Raw genomic sequence first — 27,493 nt, 5'->3', positions numbered from 1 at the left:
GATACAAACAACCACCCATCAGTTCTCTTTAAAGATCCAAGTTTCTTTCTTTTTTAAATAAACGGGGGAAGTTGGGTGAGAGACAGCGGGGAGGGGCTGGAGGCTAGGAGGCTAGGAGGGGCTGGATGCTAGGAGGTAGCGAGACGTTATATGCCTGCGCTACATGCTGTAAGATTAACAACGGACCAAACCAAACCCGTGTTTTAAATCGAGCTTTAAGATAATGTATCAAACCTCAGGCGCAAATGAAATGTACTACAGAAATATGAAAGCATTAAACTCACCTTTGGGTTAGCGTTCGCCTCCATAGTCGCCAGCCTCTGTGATGCTGGTATTTCTTCTCTATGACGTGGCGTCTTGTGATTGGCTGGGTGTTGGAATCTGACGTCCATTGCGCATGTCTGTGACCTGAAGTAACCTTGCCATTTTTAACAGCGAATTTTTAGACTTGAATTTGAGACAGCGAATTTTTAGACGCTGATTTTTTTTTTACAGCGAATTTTTAGACGTTGAATTTTTAACAGCAAATTTTTATCACTAAATTTTATACGTTGAAAATTCAGAGGCATTTTTTATTCAAATCCTCATGGCACATATTTACTTCCATAGATCACATGCAGTAAAGGAAATGTTAGTAAACGCCCCCTGTAGGCCAACAGAGAGAATTACAAACTGCAGTTTGACGCCATTTTGCTCTGCTAGCTCCACACGGTAGCATGTTGTTGATTGTTTCTGTAGCGGGTATCCTGCCACTCCCCCTGGAATCACTTGGCTCCTCTGCACCGCTCGAAAACATCCTTGTAGGTGCATCAACTCACCCATGTAACACACAAGACACAGGAGACACCATCAACATCAACCGGCAACCACACTGCCCTGCTCTGCCCGAACACTCAGGAGGGAGAAGGGAGGAGGCTCCGCCTTTATTACTTAGCGTAACCTTCCGCTTAACAAAATAGTGCCAACATAAACACAGTAGTGGCAAACATCATATTCAACACCCCCACTTGATGGTGCCACACATTCTAACCACAACACTATTTTCCAAACATGTAAGAACAAATTTTTCAATTTTGCCTTTTGTGGCAGACTTTGTGAACACATCTGCAACCATGTTTTCTGTTGGACAATAAACCAAAATAACTTTTCCCTGTGAAACATTTGACCTTATGAAGTGGTATTTAATGTCCACGTGCTTGCTCCTCTGGCGATACACGGGGTTCTTTGCAAGGCGTATTGTCCCTTGGTTATCTTCAAACACCTTTGCTGTTTGCTCAAAACTGTGGTCCATGTCCCGTAGTAGTTGGGATAGGTAGAGCGCTTCTTGGATGGTAGCTGCCAATGCTACATACTCAGCCCTCACATGTCGACAGTGAAACTGTTTGCTGTTTCTTTGTTTTCCATGAAACAATAGCTCCACTTGGACTTAGGCTGAAGCAATAGCCTGTAGTGCTCTTCCTGTCAAGAACATCGTTGGCCCAATCGGCATCAGAGTATCCCATCAACTCTAATTTAGTGTTACACTTGTTATAACACAATTCATAGTCCTTAGTCCCTTGTAAGTACCTGTACACATGTTTCAAAGCTGTCATGTGTTTTTCTCTGGGATCAGACATATGTTGTGACAGTCTGCTCACACAATCCAGCTTATATCAGGTCTAGTACAGGTCATGATGTAGATGAGGCTGCCCAGCATTTCCCTGTATTTTCTCTGATCAGTTTGTTCTCCTTCTGGAACTAGATCACATTTGATTTCACTAGGTGTGGCTCTGGGTTTACACTCTGCCATACCAAACCTTTCCAGTATCTTCTCAATGTATCTGGACTGGTTCATTTTGATGAGACCTTCTTTTTGTGTGAAATCAATCCCGAAAAAATGCGAGATTGCCAAGATCTTTCATTTTAAACATACTTTTCAGTTTATCTTTGATCTCTTTTAGACACATCTCATTGCTTGCAGCCACAACTATATCATCATCAACCCACACTAACAAAATCACTTTTCCTCTGTCAGAAAAATTTGTGTAAATACAATGGTCAGCTTGGCTCTGTACAAACTTATTCGACATCAAGAACTCATGAAGCATCATATTCCAGTTCCTCCCAGATTGTTTGAGTCCATAGATAGATTTGTTCAACTTACACACAAGTTTTTCACCACTCTCTGATTTAACCTGGAAACCTTCAGGTTGATCCATGTATATTTCATGGTCAATGGGTGCATGTAAGTATGCTGCCTTAACGTCCATCTGGTCCAGTGTAAGGTCATGTTGTGCAGCTAGTTGCATCAACACACGCAGTGACGTCACGTTTGCATTTGGAGAAAATGTCTCTGAATAGTCAAGTCCTTCTACCTGGCTGTATCCCTTTGCTACATACCTAGCTTTATATGTCTCATTTCCTTTATCATCCTCCTTGAGAGCATATACCCACCTTCCCCCCACTGTCTGTCTACCCTCTGGTAATGGTACAAGTGAGAAGGTGTTGTTCTCTTTAAATGAGATCATCTCATCTTTCATTGCCTTTTTCCACATTTCAGATTTTGGTGATGTTAAAGCCTCTCTATAGGTCTGTGGTAGCCCAACTGTAGCTCTTGTTAAGAATTAAAAAGATGAAGAACTTGATCTTAGCTCGTTAATTAATTATTTGTCCCGAATTCCTGTGTCTGTATAAATGTGCAGAGAAAAGAGCAATCATACGACGTCAGACTTCAGATTCAGAGTTTTATCCAGAGAAAATCAATGCAAGAAGAATGTTACAATAAGCATCTCACCTAGATTATCAAAAGTCCAAGACATTACAGAACAGAGACAAAGAACTGAGTAAAAAAGACAGAAGATGCATCCTCCGGGAAAACTCTCACTCAGCACAAAGAGATTCCAACTTCTGCTGTGAAACAAACCATTTTTTATAGACTGCGTATTCTCCTCATTTAAATATATGCATTAGGAGGTGTGTTCTTTTCCTTTGTGTGGGCTGTCTCAATGTTAATTTTATTACCTCCTGCTAAAGAGCCCCAAAAGCAGATATACGGCAAACCCTTCTCGTATCAGCCGCTGTCCAGTTTGATATATGATTGCAGCTGCAGCGCTATCTGTGCCTCAAAATGTTTCCACAAGAAAGTAGTTTGTATTTTAACCAAGCTTGCACACAATGTAAATGCTAAATAATGACTATAAGTTTGGATTAATAAGTAACTAATTAAAACATGCTTAAAGAAATATAGTTAATTCTAATATAGATAAAATTATTTATAAAAAGTTTTAAGATCCTAGTGAACTTTTGAACCACGCTCAGGAATTTGTTAATTGCCTGGCATATAGGCTCCTTATCTCAAGAGATCCAAGGAGTCTAGGCCTATGTTTTCTGTTTCTTCTGTCTGATCCTCCTTTTAAGAATTTATCTGCATTTCAGAGATTGAGCCGTTGTTTTAGTTTCATCTAAATTTATATGAACCTAGAGTGTACTTTAAACTTTCTATGTTATATTTTATGTGTCAAAGCTATCCTGTGCAGTATTGTGCTAACTTAAATTCTATGTCAACACTCTGTAACAGTAGTCAATGGTCAAGTCACTGTTCTGAACTGCACATTCATAGTCCTCCAAGTATTTAGGTTTCTTTCTGACTCTACCTGTGGTACGTGGAGTCTGTGAGTCCGTAGTTGGACCTGTGTCCATTTTTGAGTCTTTCTCAATGTCTGTGACTGCCTGTCCTGTTTCTTCATTCAGTGGTTGACTAGCTTGACTAGGTGTAACCACCCACTCTACGTAGTGTTCCTCTGGCTGGTCCCAGTCAGTCTGTGTCTGCCTCTCAGTTGTTCTCTTTTCTATGAAATGGATCAGTCTGTGTTTCTGAACCTTGTTTGTCTCTGGAAAATAACCAAATAAGCAGGCGAATGACGATCAAAACCGACAAAAATTTCTGTTTTGCCCTTAGAATCAAGTTTCTTTCTGTTTTGTTCATACACCATACATTTGGAACCAAACTTTTTCATTTTTGACAGATCTGGCCTCTTTCCTGTAAAAAGGAAATAAGGTGTTTCCCCTGTTCTCTTACAGTAACACCTGTTCCTTATGACTGTAGCTGTCCTGGCTGCGTAAGGCCAAAGCTCTTTGGGTAAACCTGACTCAATCAGCATGCATCGGACCATCTCAAATAATGTGCGCCAATATCTCTGCAGTCCCATTTTGATGGGGAGAGTAAGGTGCTGACCTCTCATGCTTTATAGCATTGTCCCTCAACAAAGACTGGTACTCCTCTGACACAAATTCTGTTCCATTGTCAGATCTGAGGCGTTTCACTTTACCGTAAGGCGCTGTATCTGCTAAGAACTGCTTAGTTGCCTCAACTGCCTTGTTTTTGTTCCTAAGAAAGTACACATGAGTGGTACCAGAAAAATCATCAGTGAAAGTGATAGCATATTTATAGCCTTCAAATGACTCTGGTGAAATAGGCCCACCCAGGTCTGTATGCACTAGCTCTAATGGCTCTTTGGCCCTCACATCACTTTGTCTGTTCCTGCTTTGTGAAAACTTACCCTCTAGACAAATTTCACATTGGTTGGGTCTGGATGCTTTGTCTTTGATTTTCATACCATTTACAACTGTTTCAAGTTTCACAATATCATCATAGTTGCAATGACCCATTATCTCATGCCATGTTTTTAAATCCAAAGATACATTGGCTGAATCCACACCTTTTACATTTTTTTCTCTGTGACAATGTCCAAATAGTACAACCTGTCTTGTACCTTCATTTTACACGTTGTGCCATCAGGAAGAATCATTTTGTTGTTATTCTTCTCAAAGTTGAATCTTGCGCCCTTCGAAGTTGCTGCATCCACAGAGGATGTTTTGTGGATACCCTGGAATCAGGAGGGCATTCGTGAGCTTAACACTCACAACTTTCCCGTCATGGTCAGTCAACTTGATCTTTGCATCTCCTTTCTTCTGGACACTTCTGGTGATTCGTGTCCCATCTGCCAGCTGCATGACGTGGTTCTTGGGTTGGAAAGTCTCATCAAATTTGATGAAAACACTCTCGTCAGTCATGATGTGGGCAGAAGCACCGCTGTCCACCAGTAGATCTTGCTGCTGCGTTTTGTGATGTATGTTGCCACTCACTGGACCGAAGCACAAACGTTCCTTCTTCACCAGTGGTACTATGCTTGTCCTCAGCATTAACAGTTCGTTGTCCTGTGTCTGTAACGGCGGCCATCTTGTTGCTGTTTTGCGCATTGTTCCCTCTGCGCTTTTTCTTCTCTTTGTTCCAGCAGTCTTTTGCCTTATGCCCTATTTTCTCACAAATAAAGCATTCACCGTTGAAAATACTTTCTTCTCTTTAATCTTAGGTTTAGACGCCTTGTAATCTGCAGCCATTACTTCGTTGTCTTCGGGGCCTGTTACGGTAGCACAGTGAGCATTCAAAGCTCCTCAGCCTCGCCTTGAACTCGTTGAAACTCAGCGTTTCCCTTGTTTGAGTGACATGCACCGAAAATGGGTTGTAATCATCCGTGAGACCTTTTAACACCATCGCCGTCAGGAGTGCATCACTTAGAGTCTCTTTAGCTCTGTTTAATGCGGCCACTATCTTTTCAATACGGCCGAGACAGTCTGCTAAAGCTTCCCCGTCAGCCATTAGCACATTGGTTAGCTCCGTGTACAGCCCGACAATTCGCGGTTTTTCTTCTGACTCAAAATGGCGTCTCAATATTTCTAGGCTTTTCTTGCCGTCATCTGGCTTCATAGAGGATTAGCATTAGCGTCTTGTCGTCCAAACAACCACACAGTTCGGCATATGCTAGTTCGTTTTTCCTACAGATCTCCGTAGCGTCTTGTACTCCAGCTCCCGTTGTGAGCTCTCTTCCCAGGATAGCATCTTTTAGACCGATGGTTTTTAAGTATGCTAAAAACCTTGCTTCCCAGATGTGGTAGCGGGCTTCGTCTCCGTCAAACCGCGGCGGCAATCCCCTTCCGTGTACTGCCATACTCGGAACTTGCCTGGGCCCATAACCTGTTGATTGTTCTGTAGCGGGTATCCCGCCACTCCCCCTGGAATCACTTGGCTCCTCTGCACCGCTGGAAAACATCCTTGTAGGTGCATCAACTCACCCATGTAACACACAAGACACAGGAGACACCATCAACATCAACCGGCAACCACACTGCCCTGCTCTGCCCGAACACTCAGGAGGGAGAAGGGAGGAGGCTCCGCCTTTATTACTTAGCGTAACCTTCCGCTTAACAAAATAGTGCCAACATAAACACAGTAGTGGCAAACATCATATTCAACACATGTCAGATGCACCAGCTGCATTTTAATGCATTCATGGATTCATGTCAGCATGAATTCTGCGCACAGTGAGCCAGTTAAATGTTGAGCTCCAAGCTAAATAATTACATGTTAGCTTAATGTGGCCCTGAATATTTAGCTAGCTCAGAAATATGGCTAACTTGGCTAACATGACGATTATGAATGGATGAATAACATGGTGAAAAAGTGGAGCTCAGGATACAGAACTGATAACTTTGTAACTTTACAAATGGTGGCTAAGGACCGGAACCAGGACTGGGACCAGAACCAGAACTGGAACCGGAACCGGAACCAGAACCAGAACCAGAACCAGAACCAGCTGTTTTATGACAGGAAGCAGCAGCTTCCTGTCATCTCCAGAGGAAACTTCCTGTTTTCTCTGTGACTGACGCTTTCTTCCTGATCGTCATGAAAACGTCTCCCCGGTGGGTAGCCTCTGATTGGCCGTTTCCTCTGCAGGTGGCCATCGACTTCACGGCGTCCAACGGCGACCCCCGGAACAGCTGCTCCCTGCACTACATCCACCCCTTCCAGCCCAACGAGTACCTGAAGGCGCTGGTGGCCGTGGGCGAGATCTGCCAGGACTACGACAGGTGGGTCAGAACCGGCGCCACACACGCTCGGCGCCGCACACGCTCGGCGCCGCACACGCTCGGCGCCGCACACGCTCGGCGCCGCACACGCTCGGCGCCGCACACGCTCGGCGCCGCACACGCTCGGCGCCGCACACGCTCGGCGCCGCACACGCTCGGCGCCGCACACGCTCGGCTCTTAACATCCTGAAATAATCTGATGGTTCATTTCTACTCATTAGCTTGAAAAGTTATCAGTTCATCTCAACCCAACGCAATGCGACGACTCCTGATGTGCTAAAAGGACTTAGCCGTCACCAAAGATATGCTAATCTAAAGTAGCATCTCAATGCTAACATGTAGCATTGAGATGCTAATGCTGATGTTAGCGTCCACAGACCATATTTCTAAAGAAGCTCCATGAATGATCAGACAAACTGCAAAGATGAACTTTGCTCCAATCTGTGAAGAAGCTGAAGATTAAAAACTATAAATGTCTTTGACGTTGACCTCATATTATTATATTTTAGAAATTATTTGACTTCATTCATTTTTATTTATCCTCAGAAACTTGAGAAGAAACTCCAGATGTTGGAAATAGAAACATGACTAACTCAAATTCTGATGGACTTTTGTCCTGAACAGGAAGTAGCCTCCCCTCAGCCAATCAGAGTGTTTTTCTGTCTCCTCTCTCTGCAGTGATAAAATGTTCCCAGCGTTTGGCTTCGGAGCCCGGATCCCTCCAGACTTCAAGGTAACGTCCGCCCGGCCATCCCAGCATGCACTCTGCTCTGAGACGTAGCTGCTGGATTTCAAAGCGCCCCCTCCTGACCTCTTTTCCCTGATCAGTTTCTGATTAGCAAGAAAACTGATCTGCTCCGCTTTGGGTCCAGGTCATTACTGCAGATCTGAATGATCAGAACCAATAAACCCACAGCTGATGATGATGATGATGATGATGATGAAGAAAGAGAGCTCTCATCTTCCTCTCTTGTTCAATCAAAAATCAAACGCAACTTCCTGTTTCCTGCAGATTTCCCACGACTTCGCTGTGAATTTCAAACAAGGACGGAGTGTGCAGGTAGGTTCTGCTCTCCGATTGGTCCAAACGAGAGGAGCGGTTCTGCTCTCCACTAAACTAAATTCTGCCCATAAACAAATTTTTTCCACGAAAAAAATTAAATAATCGAACACCAAATTAAAATCCTGTTCTTAAAACTAAATTCTGATCTGATTCTTCATTCATTCAAGTTTGTGTTGCCATTATAACATGCTCTTAACTGAAGTGAGTATTTCAGAAAGAGAAGAAGAAGAAGAAGAGTTGCCACGTCCTTCCTCTCCTCTCTGACTAGTGATCAGATTGATCAGTGGCGGCTTTGATCCGCATGGATCTGTCTGCTGACCTCCAGCAGGAAGTCCCTTTTCTCCAAGACAGTAGCGCAAAGTGATCTCCATAAGTGACTGTAGTGGATTTGAAGTAGCAACAGGTTACTGACATCACTGCGCATCAGAAACTCATTCTGAAGCCAACTTCAGTTTCCTGTCATAGAGCATGTTGATCACAGTGAGCTGGCAAAAGTCACTTCAATGCATATAACGGGTGGCGGTTACAGTCATTTTCTTGGTAAGTTTTTAGCATGCTAGTTATTATCCTATTTTAGGCTAATGCTAGCCTTGTTGAAATAGAATTTTAAAGTAGCACAATAGTACACAGGCTAACTTTTACGTTAAGAAACTTAGATACAAATCCAAACTGGGACAACTGGGTGACTCTCTGAAGTTACATAAATGTCTAATCAGAAAGCAGTCTTATATCCTTAAGGAGCGTTTCAGACAGGGAGTGTATTGGCTATCAGGGCAATAAATTCTTTACTCAGGGTTGAATAGTTCAGACAAACATTAAAAACTATAAAAGTCTGTTACAACATATAATCAAACATATTAATATATTTGCATGTTTTTAATTAGTTTGTTTTAGATCCAAACTTATAGGTAGTATTAAGCAATAGATTTTGTGCGAGTTTGTTTAAAAAACACCAACTGGTTTCTTGTGGAATCATTTGAGGCAGAAAACTAAAACAGACAGAGGTCGTAAATTTAGCTCAGGGAGAGTTTGCAGGAGACGCCTGGTACGGCAGAGACCCAGTTGGACGATCCATATATCTGCCTTTGGGCTCTTTAGCAGGAGGTAATAAAATTAACATTAAGACAGCCCACAAAGGAAAACACACCTCCTAATGCATATATTTAAATGAGGAGAATACACATTATTATAAAATGGTTTGTTTTACAGCAGAAGTTCAAATCTCTTTGTGCTGAGTGAAGATTTCCAAAAAATGCATTTTTTGTTTGTTTGTTTCTGTTTCCCTTTCAACTCAGGTAATTCTATGTTTGTCATGTGTTGGACTTTTTGATAATCCGGGTGTAATGCTGTTGTAACATTCTGTATTGCTTTGAATTCTTTTGGATAAAACTCTGGAAATATCTGAAGTCAGCTGTCGTATGATTGCTCTTCCTCACTGCGCATATTGAGGCACAAGAATTCGGGATCAGAGGAATGAATTAACAAGCTAAACCAAGTTATTCCTCTTTAATTCTTAACACCTTCCAGCGGGTGACCAGCTTACGCATGCTAGTTGTTAGCATACTTAATGCTAGCATTAGTGAGGAGGCTTCTTTTCCAGTGCCAGCCTGTCATTCATCATGACTCAGATCAGTAGCCAGCTGGAGCATGGACTCGGCCTCCTGCTACTAGGAAGTAGCCAGTGCTGGATGGACAGTTGTCTTAATTTTGCTGCTGATCTTGCGCCATAAACAACAAGAACACGAGCTTCACTATTTAAAAGTTTAGTTGCATTTTTCTCTTCATGTGCAGAAAGTTCTCAGAAGTAAAATGATAAATTTCACTTCTAAAAATATTTAGCATTTTAACAAGTGAAGTTATTGGACTGACTGACTCATTTAAGCAGTTCCTTTTGGACCTGCTCAGGTATCCAGGGTGTGGTGGAGGCGTACCAGGCCTGCCTACCCAAGCTGCAGCTCTACGGCCCCACAAACATCGCCCCCATCATCCAGAAGGTTGCCAAGTCCGCCTCGCAGGAGGTCCACACCAAAGAGGCCATGGTGAGACGTTGGCTTCAGGAACCTCTGGTTTCCTCCCATCTGAACTGACCTGCACTTCCTGCTCCAGCAATACTTCATTCTGCTGATCCTGACTGACGGCGTCATCACCGACATGGCCGACACCAGGGAGGCCATCGTCCAGGCCTCCCATCTTCCGATGTCCATCATCATCGTCGGGATCGGGAACGCTGACTTCGGTGACATGCAGATGCTGGATGGGGATGACGGGATCCTGCGGTCGCCCAAAGGAGAACCCGTCCTCCGGGACATCGTCCAGTTTGTCCCCTTCAGCAACTTCAAACATGTGAGTTTCAGAAAACCAGAGAATATTCATAAAAACTCATTATGCCCATTCTTTGTCCTTATTGCTCAGTTCCAGACACGTTAGAGCACCTCTTGAACTGAGGAAGTTTTGTTTCTGGAAAACCGACTCATCTTTGAAACAGGGTCAGGAGTTCATATCAAACAACATTTTGTTTCCTCTTGTCCTCTCCAGGCGTCTCCGGCTGCTCTGGCTAAGAGCGTGTTAGCAGAAGTGCCCAACCAGGTGGTTGACTACTACAACAGCAAGGGCATCAAGCCCAAAGTGCCCAGTGAATACCCGTCTTCCAGGCCATTCGGTCCCTGAACTGCATCACCACAGCAGACCAACCTCACTAAATGTTTACTGTCTTGTGTTTTTTGTCAAAGCGGATGCTAAAGATGATGCACACAGTATTTACCCATGAGGCATTGGGGTCACCTATCCTTGAACCAGTTGGCCTTCACAGTTTTGTCATGGGGGACCAAGTCTAGGAACCACTTGGTTCCTGTTTTGCTGCTGCCAGTTTAGTACTTTAAATGATGTCATCAACTGAAACATTTGCTGCCTTTCATATCCAATAACAATTCCCAATGGCAAGCCCCTTAAGCGGCACTCGTCTTCCTCTGGATGAAGGTGAAGATGCTGCTGTTCTCCTGGTAACTGCTGAAGATCATAGACCTGTAGATCCAAAGTCCATCTGATCCCCCCTAGATAGGCGTCTGAAAGGTTCAGTCAACATTTCCATTGATCATTTATTTGTTGAAACGAAACCTTGAGAGGTTTTGACATCCCAGAACTAAGAACATAGTTGAACAAAGAATAGGCAGTTGGACCTCCAGAAGGAGCAGTTTGGTTTCCGTCTGGCCAGGGAACACTGGACCAGCTCTACATCCTCCGCAGGGTGCACAAGGGCTTATGAGAGTTTGCCCAACTGGCCCACATTTGTTTGAGCTCAAGAAGGCTTTCAACCATGTCCCTCACGGGTACCTGTAGGAGTCCTCCATGAGTATCCAGGGACCTTCATTAGGGATTCTCTGCACAGGCGTCACTGACACTAAGCTGTTTCTGGTGCATGTTGAACTCCGGTGAAGCTGCCGTTTATCACCAGTCCTGTTCATGAAGGGCCTGACATGTAGGAGGCGATCTCGCTCCCTCTCCATTTATTTCCTGTGGGACTTGCGCAATGAGGCAACAATCACTTGCATTCGTCCAGAAAAATTTGTGGCTGGGAAACAAGTTGACATATACACCCGGCACGTTGCTAGTGTTGCTGTCATATTCCTCACATTGAGCCCATAACTTATATGGACAGGATTACAGGCGTAGCCGAGTGCCGAGAAGGCTGAGTTTGTTAATCTGTGGATTGTTTTATACGAATGATGTGGCTCTGCTGGCTTTTTCTGGCCTAGAGCTACAGAATTCACTAGGACGATTCACAGCCAAGTGTCAGACACCTGGAATCTGAGACGATGGCCGGGCCGCTTTGGCCTCTCCGGGTTGGAGGGACGTTCCTCCCTCAAGTGGAGGAGTTCATCCATCTTGTGGTCTTGTTCATTAGTAAAGGGAGGATGGATAAGGAGATTGATAGACATGCGATGTGGACACTGCATGGGTCCACTGCGGTGAGGAGAGAGCGGAGTCAGAAAGCAAGACTTTCAATGTGCCGGTTGGTCTACGGACCATCCTTGACTGCACGGTTGGAGAAATCCTGCCTCTTCTTTACTTACAAGTCATCACAATGACCAGAAAGTCAAACAGTCCTCAGAGTTTTGCTGGGTTTTTGCCGGTCCGGTGGAAGCTGATGGCAGAAGCTGTGAGAGGTCAGAGGTTTCAGAAATGACATGTTGGGTACTTGTAGTGTCTTGTCTGATGGATTTGACCAGAATCAGAACTGGACCTTGACATCAGTGGACTTTCAGAGGACGTTCCTGCAGGATCGTTGGATGGTTGAGCTGTTTCTATGGTCAGGAGGTCATGACACCACCCCACTTCCTTTGAGCTAGCTGGCCATGCCACTTGTGCAGGAAGTCATTGACCACAAGGTGTCACGCTCCGCTACAATTAATGTCACTATGTTGGTCCTGAAACTGTGGAAAACAACCTCTGAGCATCTTCACATGAACCATACAGGCTTCACCAGCTGAGAAGGTCTTTGCAGACAGCAGCTGGTAGAACCTGCCTCTGCCTTGAGAGGTTCACAGGTGACCCCGTCTCACCTGCTCCATCTGATTCTCCTTGTTGGATCTGCCTGTTGCTGGTTGACGTCCTCCACCTTCAGAAGAAGGAGCTCAGAGCAGATCCCACCTGAACCTGTGTGGCACTACCTCACACCTCACCACAGTGTCTGTCCTCACGTCCTCATCCAGGACTTCAGTTCCTGTCTTGGTTCTTTCTCTGTTCTCTGTGGATCCACAAGGACAGAGCAAATCCTTTGGAGCTTCTCTAAGGTTCTTCAGATTTTCACCACCAGAAAGCTGTAGAGCTTTCCAGGGAGGTTCAGTCAGCCGGTAATTTGCACAGTGTAGCTGGATTAGCTCAGCGTGAATCAGGAAGTTCTCATCACAGTTTTCACGTTTTGGAGATTCTGCAAGTGACTCTGAGGTCAACGGGCTCCATGAGGTCCATCCACCTGGTGACTGTTGCTGTTTGGACCTGTCCAAGTATTCCAGAGCTTGTAGGATAAACACACCATTTGCATCTGACTTTTTACACTGACTGGACTCGCAAGATCGATTATTTGTGCCAGAGAAAGCATCGGTCTTAGTTGGAGGCCTGTAGACTCACTCACAGGGCGACGCCAGCAGTCTGTGTGTCATCTTTAACATGTGTACATCGGCTGATCTGATGTTTTGGTCTTCAACTGTCAGATCTCAGGGACTATTCTGGTCGGAACTAATTATCAATTTGACGGGAACATCATGAATACGATAGGAAGTGTAAAACAATAGCCACACAAATACCAACTGAAGTCCGTTACTATCAGAAAAGGCTGAGACTCTTTTCTGATCCTTCCTAGTGTTTACATTGGCAAGACTTCTGATTCAAACTCTGGTCTGAATAATGGATCTAGTCCAGTGGTCTGTAGACCGGCCGCCGGTCAGAGGCTTCCTGATCAGATGCAAGCGGTGTGTTCTGGCTGTCATCCGCCCAGCAGGAACCTTTGGAGGAAACATCATGAGGTTTCTGCCCCAGTTCAGGTCAGACTTTAGCCGTGTGTAAAAATGCTCAGTGCAGCACCTTGAGCATCCGCTGTGCATGCAGAGCCGACGACGGCCGAGAGCAGAAAAGCTCACAAACTCAACGTGACCAATCGGAGCGCCGCCTGCCTGCAGACAGCATGCCGAGCAGGGAGGCGCTTCATGTTCCCTGCTGTTGTTATTACACTGTGTTGGTGTTTTGCTAAAACTTTTGTATTTTACAAAGCATTTTGTAGATGAAGAGCTGCCTTCAGAGACGTTTGCATCCTCAGCCGTCCCTCACGCTGCGGCGGACGCATGGCGTGTTGTTGTGCATGCGGCGACGAGCCCCTCTGTTCTCCAGCATGTTCAGGAAACCATGTGAGTAGATTTAAAAGCACAAACTGAGTATCTCTGCAGAAACCGTCTGTTGGACTTCCAGGTCCGTTTCCCAGCTCTAGAACCCGACCAGAACCCTCAGTGTAAATTAACTTGAGAAATAATGAGATTTTAAAAACTGTTTTTAAAGCCAGAGAATGATGAAATGTTACAAGCCGTACATGTCATTGAAACGGATCAGAACCAGAGTTACATTTCCCGTCCAGCGCCGGGCAACTGGGCTCAGCTGATGGACGGAACCAGGGGAGTTCAGCTTTTATTCTCCTCGCTCTGTTTCTGTCTGACTGCCGCCAGCCACAGAAAACATGGTTATATAAGCTGCAGCGTGCGCGTGTAAGCAGACAGAAGAGGCTAATCGACGGATCGGACGAGGAAAGGACAGAATCCGTAACGCTTCTGTCCGTCCTCATGTCTGTCTGACTGAAACCGGGTCCGATTCGGCAGTTTGGACATTTTTCATCTCAGAAACTTTCCCACATTTATTTACATCATCAGTCCATGGAAAGTGACTCTAGACCAGGAGTCCACAAACCTTTCAACCTTTAACCCCAAAAATAGAGCCAGAGTCCTGACCTCTGACCTGGTGACCCTGTTACATTATTTATCTGTAGTTATGTATGGATTTGTTTGGACATTTGATTTCATCATTTAAAACATGGCTGTCGAACTAACGTTCCTTTCTAATGTCTAGAGGGCCCCAGAGAAAACTAAGGCGGGCCGAATTTGGACCCCGGGCCTCTGGTTGAACACATAATGTAATAGTTCAAATCCTGGGTTTGGAAACCGATCTGAGCGAAACCTGGACAGGAAGTCCTGCTGTCCGTCCTTGTTGTTCTGATATACAGTCTGTAAAAAGTTTTTCCTCACAGCCTGCAGAAAAAAACAACTTTGTTTTTAATAATTATTTAATTAAAATGTAAAACCTGCGGTTCCTGTCTCAGAGCTGTTGCCATGGTTACTCACCTGCATGACATCACCAGGTCCACTAACAGAACATCATTTCCTTTGATGAGACAAAATTTTACTTGTTGGTCATTTTTGGGAAACCAAAGAAAAAAACCTGCACATCACCACAAACTCACCCTCCACTGTGAAGCATGGTGGTGGCAGTATCATGCTCTGCTCCCCAGCAGCAAACCCTGAAGTCCTGCAGGACAATCTGAGTCAATGTTCCGGCTAAAACGGCTCAGAAACCAGGAGAATGTGCCTGAGTGGCCTAGTCAAAGCCCACATATCACTCTGAGCTGATTCTGGTGGGAGGAGCCCCAGATGTCGTATGTTGCAAAAGCTGCTAAAATGATTTTGACCACAACTTTCTGCAGAGAAGCAACAAGAGTTGAAGCAGCGCTGAGTCGGCGTCGGGGTGTGAATACTTTCAAGCTTCTGTCTGCTGATCATAAATGTTGTTTTTCATGTTGGTGATTATTTTCTGCCCCATGTTTGGGACGCTGGAATCAAAGATGGAGGACAAGTGTTGAGTCACGTGACTCTTCGTGTTGACCCGCCAAACTAAAACAATAAAACGTTGATCAGCAGCAGCGAGTCGCTGGTTCGTTCGCGGCTAAATATTTAGCTTGGATCTCAATACTTTAATTTGAGCCGATATTATATTGAAGCTAACATTTAAAATGAATGGATCCATGGTGAAAATATGGATTATATTCAGCCTTAATGATAGGCCAACTAAATTATTGCTGTTCAGTTTTGATATATCTCTTCACTTCATAACAAATCAATGAAACGCAAACAGCATCACTGTTTCAACAGTTTACTGCCAGAAGCACTCAGTTATCCAGGAGGCGGGGCTTAGCACCAGATTCAACCAATTCCACTTCCTGTCAGCGATTCTGTTCGTTATTTTCATGGACAGAATCTCTGGAACAGCCAAGCTGTTGAGAGGATCCGGTTTGGTGGCCGTTGGATCCATCTCTGCGTTTTGCGGATAATGTGGTCCTGTTGGCTTCATCGGGTCGTGACCTGCAGCTCTCGCTGGAACGGTTCGCAGCCGAGTGCGAAGCGGCCGGGACGAGGATCAGTGGCTCCGAATCCAAGGCCGTGGTGTTGAGCCGGAAAAGGGTGGAGTGCCTTCTCTATGTGGAGGGCGTGTCCTGCCCCAAGGGGACGAGGGAAGGAGGGAAGGAGAGAGGGGAGATCGACAGGCGGACCGGCGCCGGACCGGTCCGTCCTGGTGAAGAGAGCCGAGCCAGAAAGCAAAGCTCTCGATTCATCAGTCGATCTACGTTCCGACCATCATCATGAGCTTTGGGTCACGGCAGAGAGAACCAGGTCATGGATACAAGCGACCCAGATGGGTTTCCTCCACCGGGTGGCTGGGCTCTCCCTCAGAGAGAAGCTCAGAGAGGAGCCGCCGCTCCTCCACCCGGAGAGGAGAGGAGCCGCCGCTCCTCCACCCGGAGAGGAGAGGAGCCGCCGCTCCTCCACCCGGAGAGGAGAGGAGCCGCCGCTCCTCTCCTCTCCAGGTGGAGAGGAGAGGAGCCGCCGCTCCTCCACCCGGAGAGGAACCGCCGCTCCTCCACCTGGAGAGGAGAGGAGCCGCCGCTCCTCCACCTGGAGAGGAGCCGCCGCTCCTCCACCTGGAGAGGAACCGCCGCTCCTCCACCCTGAGAGGAGCCGCCGCTCCTCTCCAGGTGGAGAGGAGAGGAGCCGCCGCTCCTCCACCCGGAGAGGAGAGGAGCCGCCGCTCCTCCACCTGGAGAGGAGCCGCCGCTCCTCCACCTGGAGAGGAGCCGCCGCTCCTCCACCTGGAGAGGAGAGGAGCCGCCGCTCCTCCACCCGGAGAGGGAGGAGCCGCCGCTCCTCCACCTGGAGAGGAGAGGAGCCGCCGCTCCTCCACCCGGAGAGGAGAGGAGCCGCCGCTCCTCTCCAGGTGGAGAGGAGAGGAGCCGCCGCTCCTCCACCCGGAGAGGAACCGCTGCTCCTCCACCTGGAGAGGAGCCGCCGCTCCTCTCCAGGTGGAGAGGAGAGGAGCCGCCGCTCCTCCACCCGGAGAGGAGAGGAGCCGCCGCTCCTCTCCTCTCCAGGTGGAGAGGAGAGGAGCCGCCGCTCCTCCACCGGAGAGGAACCGCCGCTCCTCCACCTGGAGAGGAGAGGAGCCGCCGCTCCTCCACCTGGAGAGGAGCCGCCGCTCCTCCACCTGGAGAGGAACCGCCGCTCCTCCACCTGGAGAGGAGCCGCCGCTCCTCTCCAGGAGAGAGGAGAGGAGCCGCCGCTCCTCCACCCGGAGAGGAGAGGAGCCGCCGCTCCTCCACCTGGAGAGGAGCCGCCGCTCCTCCACCTGGAGAGGAGCCGCCGCTCCTCCACCTGGAGAGGAGAGGAGCCGCCCGCTCCTCCACCCGGAGAGGAGAGGAGCCGCCGCTCCTCCACCTGGAGAGGAGAGGAGCCGCCGCTCCTCCACCCGGAGAGGAGAGGAGCCGCCGCTCCTCACCCGGAGAGGAGAGGAGCCGCCGCTCCTCTCCAGGTGGAGAGGAGAGGAGCCGCCGCTCCTCCACCCGGAGAGGAACCGCCGCTCCTCCACCTGGAGAGGAGCCGCCGCTCCTCTCCAGGTGGAGAGGAGAGGAGCCGCCGCTCCTCCACCCGGAGAGGAGAGGAGCTGCCGCTCCTCCACCTGGAGAGGAGAGGAGCTGCCGCTCCTCTCCGGGTGGAGGAGCGGCGGCTCCTCTCCTCTCCAGGTGGAGAGGAGAGGAGCCGCCGCTCCTCCACCCGGAGAGGAGAGGAGCTGCCGCTCCTCCACCCGGAGAGGAACCAGCTGAGGCTCAGGCTCCTGGTCAGGATGGAGGCTCCCTGTGAGGAGTTCAGGTCCACAGGGGACAGGAAGGACAGGAAGGACAGGAAGACCGTGACCTGCTGGAGGGACGATGATCCCGGCTGCCTGGGAACGCTGTGGGATTCCCTGGAAGAGCTGGAACTAGAGGCTGGAGGAGGGAAGTCTGGGCCTCCATTCTTAGGCTGCTGACCCCGTGACCCGACCCGGACAAGATGGATGGAACTTCCTGTTTACTTGCAGCTCTTCTACCTATTTCAATTTACTAGTTGAAAGTTTGTCTGGATTTATGGTGAATAGTTTCAGTATTTAGACGTCTTGCATGAGACAGACTTACACATGTCATGAGTCGCAGTCTCATCAGCGTAAACAGAAACCCTGAGGAACCTGGAAGTCGTTGGAAACTTCCTGTCTGCTGATTAAAGCCTGGCCCTCCAGCTGACCCCGGGTTGCCTAATTAACGCTGTTCAGCGGGTTTTTAATCGCTTCTGCTGATGAGCCCAGGTGACTCGTCTCTGATTCGGGGGTTAATGAGGATCGGCCAATCAGGAGCCGGCGCTGCAGCTGCCGGTTGTAAACAGGAACTTTCACCTGAAACTGGTGACTTCTGTGGTCGTTTGGTCGGTTTCCATGGAAACAACACTTTGTGAAAGCAGAAATGTGTATTAATTATGTCCAGATGTGAGAGGAAACCTGAGCAGTTCCAGCTACTTGGACTGATGGATAACAAGCCCCAGCTTTTATTTTGATAGTCCACTTCCTCTTATTGGCAGGTGGATTTGCAGATTAGTGAAATGTTTAACTCTCAGCTTGCTATTTAGTTCATAAACTAAATTTTAGCTGGCTTAGAGCTAAATATTTAAATTGCTAATTAAATATGTAGGTTTCTAACTAAATATTTGGTTTGCTGGTAAAACGTTTTGCTAACTTACTAAACATTTAGTGTGAAGCTGTGAGATTTCAATGAATGTTTTTCTGATGACTCGTGTTGCTGCTGATGATGAACGGCTGCTTTACTGTTGATGAGTCTTTTGCATCTACATGATTGTTTTCTGGACTCCTGCGTCTGTCAGCAGCAGGAGTCGTGGTTCTGGTTCTGTCAGTCGTCTCCCTCCGCTGCCCCTCGCCGTCTCCTCGTGTCTCCAGGCTGGTTTGGACTCCTGCACATGTCTGTGTCCAACAAGCTGTCAGCAGCTTGAATGCAGCTGGACACAGAGCTGCGTTCAGGTGGAAACAGCAACGCGCTGCTGTCAACCTGAGAGCTTCACACGATTCGCTTCATTCAGAGGAAACTGAACCTGCAGGAGCTTCTGTTCTGGAGGCTGACGGACGGACGGACACGCCTCATCTGTCTGCTGAACAAAGCTGCTGGACGCTGCGTCAGTTGTTAGAAAAATGCTTTTTACATTCAAAATGACTTGAAAATAATTTTGACTTCTTGATTTAATGGCTTGAAAATGGGTCTCTGTCTCTTTAAGAAGCTCCTGCAGCAGCAGCTCCTAAAATGAGCTCAGCTGCTGTTTAGTAATTGCTGCTGGCTAGTCTGAAGGAGCAGAGCGGGGGAAGAGCTGTGCCTCGGCGGGGCTAAGTCCACCCAGGTGTTTTAACAGCTGAATGGTTGCCATGAAGATTAAAGGATTTCTGAAACATGAAAATCATCAAAGCAACACTAACTGGAAATACATTACAACGTGATGCAAAGATAAAAAAGAGATTATTTTACCTGATAACTTTAACAATATCATGTTTTATTGTAAAAATGGATGAAACTTTCATGGAAGCAGTGAACTGAGTTTCTCTGTTTCAGTGCAGAACAAAGCGACACCAGGAGCCAGATCACCACAATATTTAGCTAATTATTCAGCTAATTACAAAGACTGGCTAATTAGCTAAATAATTTCTGTTTGCCAGATCTAGATTTGGTGAGCTAAACATTTCACTCAGTCATTAAGTAGTTTAGTTTGAAACTGACATTTATAGATGAATGAATAAATGTTTGTTTCAACCTGGTAAAATCTGATCAGCTCCATATTTAATCAGATTTTATTTGCTTGAGGAGCAAAGCTGGTTTATGGATCTGGGTTAACCTGTAACTAACCCGTCTCACTGAGGGTCAACCAGCTAACCTCAGCTGGTTAACCTCAGCTGGTTAACGGAGGAGGAGAAAAGGTTTATGATCTGCAGATCCATCAGCCTCTGATCAATACCAGGACCTGAGCATCAGCCTAAATAACGAGCATCTGGTCTGCAGCTGGTTCCTGTCAGGAGGAAGAGGAGGATGATGATGACCATCAGCGGTTTCTGCTGGAAGTGGTTCAGTGAACCATGAGGGGATTTACGTTTAAATCCGGACAGAAACGTCTGATTGGTTGTCCTGATTGCAGAGCTGATGTCCTATTTAAAGGTTTTTAATTTGCTCTGAAACCTTCATCGATCGCTCAGAGACATTTTCAGCTGAATGTTTCCATCTCTGCGCTGCCAGTGGTTCCAGTTTCAGCTGGACGAACCCAGATGAGCAGGACGAACCCAGATGAGCAGGAGGCCCTGGTCCAACCCGGGTCCAACACTGGATCTGGTCCAGGCAGACTCTGTTCCCTCAGAACACCAAATTAAAAGCTTGGCTTTGCTAAAACATTTCAAGATGCTAAATGCTAAAACATTTCAAGATGCTAGATGCTAAAACGTTTCAAGATGCTAAATGCTAAAACATTTCAAGATGCTAAATGCTAAAACATTTCAAGATGCTAAATGTTAAAACATTTCAAGATGCTAAAACGTTTCAAGATGCTAAATGCTAAAACATTTCAAGATGCTAAATGCTAAAACATTTCAAGATGCTAAATGCTAAAACGTTTCAAGATGCTAAATGCTAAAACGTTTCAAGATGCTAAATGCTAAAACATTTCAAGATGCTAAATGCTAAAACGTTTCAAGATGCTAAATGCTAAAACATTTCAAGATGCTAAATGCTAAAACGTTTCAAGATGCTAAATGTTAAAACATTTCAAGATGCTAAAACGTTTCAAGATGCTAAATGTTAAAACATTTCAAGATGCTAAAACGTTTCAAGATGCTAAATGCTAAAACATTTCAAGATGCTAAATGCTAAAACATTTCAAGATGCTAAATGCTAAAACGTTTCAAGATGCTAAATGCTAAAACATTTCAAGATGCTAAATGCTAAAACGTTTCAAGATGCTAAATGCTAAAACGTTTCAAGATGCTAAATGCTAAAACGTTTCAAGATGCTAAATGCTAAAACATTTCAAGATGCTAAATGCTAAAACGTTTCAAGATGCTAAATGCTAAAACATTTCAAGATGCTAAAGCGTTTCAGTGAGGCGTTGCTGTAAAGTTACACAAATAAACAATAATCTGCAATATTCAGCCTGTCAGAGAAAATACAACTCATCAGTTTTCATCCACTTCTAAATGTCAGATTCAAACTAAATTACTTAGCAACCAAAATACTTAGTTAAGCAACTAAATATTTTTCTAAATGTTTACATTGCAAGCTAAATATTTTTATCAAGTTAAATGTTTAACCAACTAATTATTTAGTTGGTGTTCTGAATATGTAATGTTAAGCTAAATATTTAGCTTGTAGCTGAATATCTTACATGATTTATATGTAAGAGGAAAATAAATTGAATTAACAGATAAAATGTCGTCCATTATTAAAGAAGCATGAAGCCAAACAGAGCGACGTTCTTCTGGCTGGTAACAGCTAACTACTACTTAGTTAGCTAAGTAGTAGCTAACTACTACTTAGTTAGCTGTTACCAGTAGGCAGAAGCAACAGGTTTTAAAGTTTATTACACATTAACTGTCCCGATGCAGACACTGTGTTTTAAAGGCCGTTTCAAATCCAGCAGCAATTAAAGTTCACAAAAGTCCAGAAATTCAGATGAAGCTGCTTTGCTGCGATGTGGAAAGCCGATCGATTGATCGATCGGCTCGTTAACCTTCAGTCAGAAACATAAAATATGTTAAAGAGACGCTGAATGTTGACTTCAGGGAGACAGAAGGAGGTTTCAAATCGGATCAGCTGCTAACACAATCACTTATCAATCCCAGCTCACTATCTGTTCCAGAAACAAAATCAATCAGTTTGCTTCTGAACTGAGTTGTTTTTATAAATTAAAATAAAACTGAAGGAACTTTGGAAACTCTGGAAAAACAGCGTCAGAGTTTTATCTGAGCAGGATGTTTACACGCCGGAGGAAACAACCTGGCTAATGCGCTAATGTGCTGCTAGCAGAGCTAATGTGCTACTAGCAGAGCTAATGTGCTGCTAGCAGAGCTAATGTGCTGCTAGCAGAGCTAATGTGCTACTAGCAGAGCTAATGTGCTGCTAGCAGAGCTAATGTGCTGCTAGCAGAGCTAATGTGCTACTAGCAGAGCTAATGTGCTGCTAGCAGAGCTAATGTGCTGCTAGCAGAGCTAATGTGCTGCTAGCAGAGCTAATTTGCTGCTAGCAGAACTAATGTGCTACTAGCAGAGCTAATGTGCTGCTAGCAGAGCTAATGTGCTGCTAGCAGAGCTAATGTGCTGCTAGCAGAGCTAATGTGCTGCTAGCAGAGCTAATGTGCTACTAGCAGAGCTAATGTGCTGCTAGCAGAGCTAATGTGCTACTAGCAGAGCTAATGTGCTGCTAGCAGAGCTAATGTGCTACTAGCAGAGCTAATGTGCTGCTAGCAGAACTAATGTGCTACTAGCAGAGCTAATGTGCTGCTAGCAGAACTAATGTGCTACTAGCAGAGCTAATGTGCTGCTAGCAGAGCTAATGTGCTGCTAGCAGAGCTAATGTGCTACTAGCAGAGCTAATGTGCTGCTAGAAGAGCTAATGTGCTGCTAGAAGAGCTAATGTGCTGCTAGCAGAGCTAATGTGCTGCTAGCAGAGCTAATGTGCTGCTAGCAGAGCTAATGTGCTACTAGCAGAGCTAATGTGCTGCTAGCAGAACTAATGTGCTACTAGCTGTGCTGCTAGCAGAGCTAATGTGCCTAGCAGAGCTAATGTTCTGTTTTGTGATTTTGCTAACTTTGAAAATCTTTAACTTCCTTTAAATGATTTTTTTCTGCCTCAATTTTAAATGCTAATTCACTCAGTTGTTTTGTCAACAATGTTAGCTCCTGCTAAATGATGTTGAATTAGCAAATTAATATTGATGATAATTAGGGTTAGCACAGCAAAGTCGTTAGCTTCCCCACTGGTTTTAAACTGGTTTCTAGGATTTCCTTGTTCCATCTCCAGAATATTGTCGGATTTGAAAACGTCTCTGGTCCAGTTCGGTTCTGCTTCCTGTCTCCTGGTTGTTGTTTTGGTCAGATGGTTGGAGGTGTTTCCTGCAGCATATCAGTTATTGAGTTATTGATCTCCATCAATAACAGAGATCTGCTCCGTTCCTCTGCATGAAACTCAAACCTGGAGATGGAAGAAGATGAAGCGCGGCTCTGAGCTGATGGACAGAAAATATGAAATATGTGCTGCTCTCTGAACCTGCTTTATGAAAACTGTTTGTTTGGCCTTCATTCAGATTCTAATAACGTCTCCAGCTCCAGTGGAGCTGATAACTGGATCCGGATGGAATCTGTTAGTTTATTGCAGCTTTTCATCTGAAGGTGATGAAGACAAACAGGCAGAAAGTTTATGCACCTTTCAGACTCTTTCTGTGCAGAAACTGCTTCATGTTTTCAGGTTTTTCCTCTTTAACGACGAAATGGAGCATTTTCATAAAAACAAGGCCGTGTGCAACAAACGTTTAGTAAAGCAGATCTTTGACCCGGTTCAGTTTGGACAACCTGGATGAAAACTGAAGCAGGGCTCCCGGGTTCTGGTCCCTGGGGGTTCTGGTCCCTCGGGGTTCTGGTCCCTGGGGGTTCTGGTCCCTGGGGGTTCTGGTCCCTGGGGTTCTGGTCCCTCGGTGGACCGTCTGTTGGGAGTCGGATCCGCTGATTCTGCTCACATCAGCTTGATGGTTTTCAGCAGCAGCATCGTTCTTCACTGAGAGGTTTGGACCGGTTCTGGCAGGACGGCGAGACGCAGCAGCTGCTCAGCCATGCAGGGAAATCCCTTCCCAGACATCTGGATCCGTCCCGGCTTTTCCCTCCTGGAGAGGACCGGTTCCCTGAGGGACGCCGGCCGCTGAGGACAGAAACCATGAGAGACGTTTCACAGACCAACTAGCAGAAACACACTGCAGCTGCCTCAGTCCAGATCTCCCAGCATGCATCTGGGCAACAGATAGATGCTGCGTATTCATGTCGCCTGAGGACAGAAACCAGAGGAAGAGAAATGACATCAATATCTGAGATCATTCTGCATGAAACTTGTGACCAATCGCAGCGCACCTCGCCTGTGATTGGCCCGTCCATCAGGGACCGTCCAGACGGAGTCCAGTAGAATCGGTTCTACTGGAACCAGAACTTCTAGTGGAGCAGAGGTGGAAAATATTTACAGACAAATATTAAACTAATACAGTATCAATAACTGAGGCTTCATAGAGAATAAAATGCGCAGCTGTTTCTGGAGCTCAAATCTATTTCTAGATTAATGTTGCTGTGAATAATTCATCTGAATTCACTCATCACTAAAATGAGAAATCAGATTTTATTCCATATTAAATAATGAATCGATCTCATATCTAAACGCCTCCAAATAACCACAGTTTCAGAAATATTATTTTATTTAACCTGCAGCTTCTGGGCCTTTAAAGGTCCAGAGTCCGGGTCGGCCATTTTGTTCCATCAGACACAAACCGAGCCAGTTTCACTCAGACCACAGAATCAGAGTCCAGGTGGACGCGGGTCCAGGTGGACGCGGGTCCAGGTGGACGCGGGTCCAGGTGGACCTGTGTCCAGGTGGACCTGTGTCCAGGTGGACGCGGGTCCAGGTGGACCTGTGTCCAGGTGGACGCGGGTCCAGGTGGACGCGGGTCCAGGTGGACGCGGGTCCAGGTGGACATGTGTCCAGGTGGACCTGTGTCCAGGTGGACGCGGGTCCAGGTGGACGCGGGTCCAGGTGGACCTGTGTCCAGGTGGACGCGGGTCCAGGTGGACGCGGGTCCAGGTGGACATGTGTCCAGGTGGACGCGTGTCCAGGTGGACGCGGGTCCAGGTGGACCTGTGTCCAGGTGGACATGTGTCCAGGTGGACATGTGTCCAGGTGGGAGGCTTCAGACGCCTTCAGGAGGTTCAAATGCTGCTTTTCTCTGTTCTTTCATGCAGCATCATAAATGTTCTGATACAAAATGTTGTACAGCAGAAACATAAACATCTGAGCCCAGGTTCTTCTGGGTTCTTCTGGGCCTTCAGGACAAAGGAAGAATCACAACAACGAATCGTGAGGACAGGAGAAGCTCTGCTCATTTGATCTGATGTTTCTGTAATGTGTGAAAATTACAGCAGTTTAGGTCCAGTTGACCCGGTTCTACTGGATCCAGAACTTCAACATCTTTCTTCTACATGCAGGTTGGTCCACAAAACAAAAAATCTTCCAGCTGAACAGTTATTTGTCTGACATGCTGAACTGAATCCAATGCAGGTTTAAAGTTCTTGGTGTCGCCGTTTATCTGGACATGCTTCTGGACTCTCAAGGTTCTGCTTCGCTGATCGGTTCTGGTTCTGCTGAGGCGACCTGACCGAGGGTTTAATGTTCAGCTCAGCTCTAACTGGCTGTGAAGCAATTATCCTTCCTCTGAAACACGTCAGCAGACGATGAGAGGAACGAAGCAGGCGGTTCTGATGAGCCTCATCTGCTGCGGTTCCTCCAGGATGAGAACCATGAACTCATCCTGGAGTCACTTTTTCACCAAATCAGGAGTCGCAAATAATCAGCTGCTGTTAGGAGACTAAATAATCTCCTCTGGCTCTGCATCAATATCACCGGTCCAACGAGAGTCCGGTCCGGTCCAACGAGAGTCCGGTCCGGTCCAACGAGAGTCCGGTCCGGTCCAACGAGAATCCGGTCCGGTCCAACGAGAGTCCGGTCCGGTCCGGTCCAACGAGAGTCCGGTCCGGTCCAACGAGAATCCGGTCCGGTCCAACGAGAGTCCGGTCCGGTCCAACGAGAGTCCGGTCCGGTTCAACGAGAGTCCGTTTATGTCAGGTTTGTGGTTCATTTCAATCCTAAAGAAAAAGATATAAATCTTCAAATATTTCATAACGAGATATTAACACGTGGAAATCAGTTGGTTGTCTGGAGTCCAGACCCATCTGGTTCTGGTTCTGGAGGTGTGATGATCTCTGCTTTTCTCCAAACGTGGAGCAGCATCCCGTCTCTCCTCCAGGATTTGTCCCACTGTCCCTGTTTTTCTCCATTTGTCCTCCTCTCAGCTTTCTGTCGCTGCCAGAAGACAAATAGGTTTAATCTCTGCCAGCTCTCCAGCAGACACACCGTGTTGGACTCAGCCCTCGGATAGAAATGGGCTGTAATCGTCCCGGGATGCAGAGCTGCTGCTGACAGAGAAATGGATGTGAGTGGTTTGGCTGAAGGCCGAGCGTCTCTGGTTCTGTTGGTGATGGTCAGCGCCGGATCCTGAGCAGGAAAGAAAGTTCAGTTCATTCACTGACAGAACGACGGGAAGTTTATGATGAACATTGAAACTGAACATTACAATCTGTCGACTTACACTTCTGTGAATTAATAAACTCACAAATAAAACCATATTTCAGAAAGCTTTACTGTATTTACTTTTAATAAGAAATTTATGGATAAACTTCTATTATTTAAAGATGGACCAAAACACACAGATGAGTTTTAATAAGTCAATGACACATTTAAATCATTATTTCATCAGTAATTACAAATACTTAGAACGTAGACCTATACCAGAGGAAAACCCAAAGAGCATATACACAATAAAAACAATAAAAAAACGGCAGGGTTGCAGCAGACCCTCGATTGACCAACCGATGTAAACATCAATTTGTCTCACCATATGGCCTTATAGCCATCCATCTTTCCATCCATCAAGTTGGATGTCATTTTGGCACAGCCAAGTGTAAAAGACAGACCAGACCAGCCAACATTTATCAAGCTTATTCTTAGTAAAGTAACTGATTTTCTCAAGTGCAAAGTAGAATGTCATTTGTGTGGTCCATTGTAAAATTCCACATAATGTCCTTTTCTTCCAAGAGAGGGCAATGCAACGTTTAGCTTCCAAAAAGGAGACATTAAGTAAGGATCTCAAGTTGTTTGGGAGAACAAAGTCCTCAGGATAAATATTCAAGATGCACATTTTAGGATCCAAAGGAACCTTTTTACCAATCATCTGACCTATCACAATCAATAAAATGCTACCTCTTCACGCCCAGAAATAAAGAACCTTTTTGGGAAGTACATTTAATGCAAGTATCAGGAATATTAGGATTAAAATTATGCAGTTTAGCTGGAGTGATGTATTGCCTAGTCAGCCATTTGTATTGTAATAATTTGGAATTTATGTTAGCAGATTGTGTGTGAATCGAAGTGCAAGCTAATGACCATTCCTCACTCGATAAGTTCTCTCCCAAGTCCACTTCCCATGCTTTTAGGATATTAGTCGAAGATTCCTTACAGTTGTCAACCAACAAGGAATAAATTAGAGACACCTGTCCTCTGCCATATAGGTGGCTGATGATAATGTCTTCTAATGAAGACAAAGAGGGCAGATCAAGGTTGTTTTGTTGCTTGGATAAAATGAAATTCCGAACTTGAAGATATTTATAGAAATGTTTAGTAGGAATGTCATGTTTGTTTTTAAGTTCTTCGAATGACATAAATACTCCCTATAAAAAGATCAGATACCTTAGCTAACCCCTTAGCAGACCAGAGTTTAAAACCCG

The 27,493-nt window shown here is 45.9% G+C and overlaps 1 pseudogene; it reads left to right on the top strand.

Annotated features, from left to right (window-relative positions):
- The window catches only part of LOC129356521 (copine-4-like), a 43,312-nt pseudogene extending 32,417 nt beyond the window's left edge, over nucleotides 1–10,895 (top strand).
- Nucleotides 10,896–27,493: the final 16,598 nt, after the last annotated feature.

The sequence above is a fragment of the Poeciliopsis prolifica genome, unplaced genomic scaffold (assembly GCF_027474105.1).
Source record: "Poeciliopsis prolifica strain line A6 unplaced genomic scaffold, Auburn_PproV2 SCAFFOLD177, whole genome shotgun sequence".
In the NCBI taxonomy this organism is placed as follows: Eukaryota; Metazoa; Chordata; class Actinopteri; order Cyprinodontiformes; family Poeciliidae; genus Poeciliopsis; species Poeciliopsis prolifica.
This window is presented reverse-complemented; position numbering and strand designations above follow the sequence as displayed.